Below are 2,088 nucleotides of genomic sequence, written 5' to 3'. Positions count from 1 at the left end.
GCGACTGGCACAGGATAGAGCAGGGTTTAGGGCTGTTGTACATAGGGTCGCTATGAGTCGCAAGGGATTCGACGGCACATGACAATAACAACAGCAGTGTTTCCTTGCTCTGTTCTGAGAACTGCTTCCTGTTCCAAGTATAGGGTTCCCATGAGTACAGTCAAGTGTTCTGGGATTCCCATTCTTCTCAAGGTTAGCCACAATTTGTTGTGTTCCACACAGTCTAATGCCTTTACATTGTCAATGAAACACAGATAAACATTTCTCTGGTACTGTTTTTCTTTAAGCCAAGATCCATCAGACATTGGTGATAATGTCTCTAGTGCCACTACCTCTTCTAAACTGAATTTGTATTTCTGGTACTTCTCTGTTGATGTACTGTTCCAGTTATTTTTTGGTGTGAGTTTTCCTCTACTAGTCATATTTTAATAATCTTCAGAAGGATTTTGCTTGTGTGATATTAGTGATATTGTTCAATAATTTTTATATTTAGTTGGACCACTTTTTTTTTTTTAATAGGAAATATGGATCTCTTCCCGTCAGTTGGCCAGGTAGCTGTCCTCCAGATTTCTTGGCACAACCTGATGTGCACATCTGTTGGTTGAAATATGTCAATCGGTATTCCATCAATTCCTGGGGCTTTGTTTCTTGCCAATTCCTTCAGAGTAGCTTGAACTTCTTCCTCCATGACCATCTTGATCATAAGTTGTTTCATGAGATTCTCCTGTGTCAGCCAGTTCTTTTAGGTACAGTGACTCTGCGTGCTCCTTCCATCTTCTTTTGTTGTGTCCTAGATCAATATTCTGCCCATAGCATCCTTAAATATTGCAACTTGAGGCTTGAATTTTTTTTTCTTCAGTTCCTTCAGCTAAAGGAATGCTGAACAAGTTTGTTTCTTTTGATTTCCTGACTCCAACTCTTTGTACATTTCATTATAAAACTTTTCTTTGTCTTCTGAGCTCCTTGGCTTCCTAATTTCTTCCCTTTGCTTTGGCTCCTTGGTGCTCTAGTGCAATTTTTTTTGGTTTGGTTTTGGAGTTTAAAATTTTTTAATTAATATTTTACAGAAAATTTAGATTTCCATTTATTCATTGTTGCACAGTTTCCTCCCTCCCCGCACCCCCAGTCCACTTTGCTATTCACCTTTTATTCTGGACTGTTGTCATGACAGTAATACCTAATTATGTACTTTTTTGAGACAGTTATTTCCCTCATCTATTAAATGCAGTGTTCATTATTTATCCTCTTTTTTCTTAGTTTTCCTTCAATCTCTATGTCAATCCTGTTTTATAACAGTGACATTATGCAGTATTTGTCCTTTTGTGACTAAGCCCTCCAGGGTCACCCATTTTGTATCATATTTTATGAGTTCCTTGTTTTTCAGTGCTTCATAGTATTCCATTGTGTGAATATAACACAACTTCTCTATCCATTAATTTATTGATGGACACTTGAGTTGCTTCCATCTCTTTGCTATTGTGAATAATGCAGCAGTAAACATGGCTGTGCATATATCTGTTTGCGTGAAAGTTCTGATTTCTTTAGAGTATATTCCCAGTAGTGGGATTGCTGGGTCAAATGGTATTTTTATTTCCAACTTTTGGAGAAAATGGCATACTGCCTTCCAGAGTGGTTGCACCATTTTATACTTCCACTAACAGTGAATAAGGGTTCCAATTTCTCTACAACCTCACCAGCATTTGTTGTTTGCTGCTCTGTTGAACTTTGCTATTGTTACTGGGGTGAGATGATATCTCATAGTTGTTTTGCTCTAGTGCTATACTCATAGTGTCTTCTGACATTCGTCCTGGTTTCTTCCTAGTCTGCCTTTGTGATGAATGACCTTTTGCCATCTTCATGGATAGTATTCGTGATATCCTCCCACAGCTTGTCTGGTCTTTGCTCATTAGATCGCATCTTTTCCCTGAGACTGACTACTGAGTTCATTTCAGTCAGCAGTCCAGAGCTTTGATGACCAGGACTCCAATTACTAATACCAAGATATTTGCTGGGGCTTCCTCAGTTTTCCACCACTGGGACATGGACACTGACTGCTGTGAGCCAAGCCCCAGGTTCATCTGATATGGA

This window comes from Elephantulus edwardii, unplaced genomic scaffold, assembly GCF_000299155.1.
Source record: "Elephantulus edwardii isolate Elephantulus edwardi_28Jun2011 unplaced genomic scaffold, EleEdw1.0 scaffold00126, whole genome shotgun sequence".
In the NCBI taxonomy this organism is placed as follows: domain Eukaryota; kingdom Metazoa; phylum Chordata; class Mammalia; order Macroscelidea; family Macroscelididae; genus Elephantulus; species Elephantulus edwardii.
The sequence above is the reverse complement of the archived record's forward strand: the minus strand, read 5'-3'. Positions refer to the sequence as shown.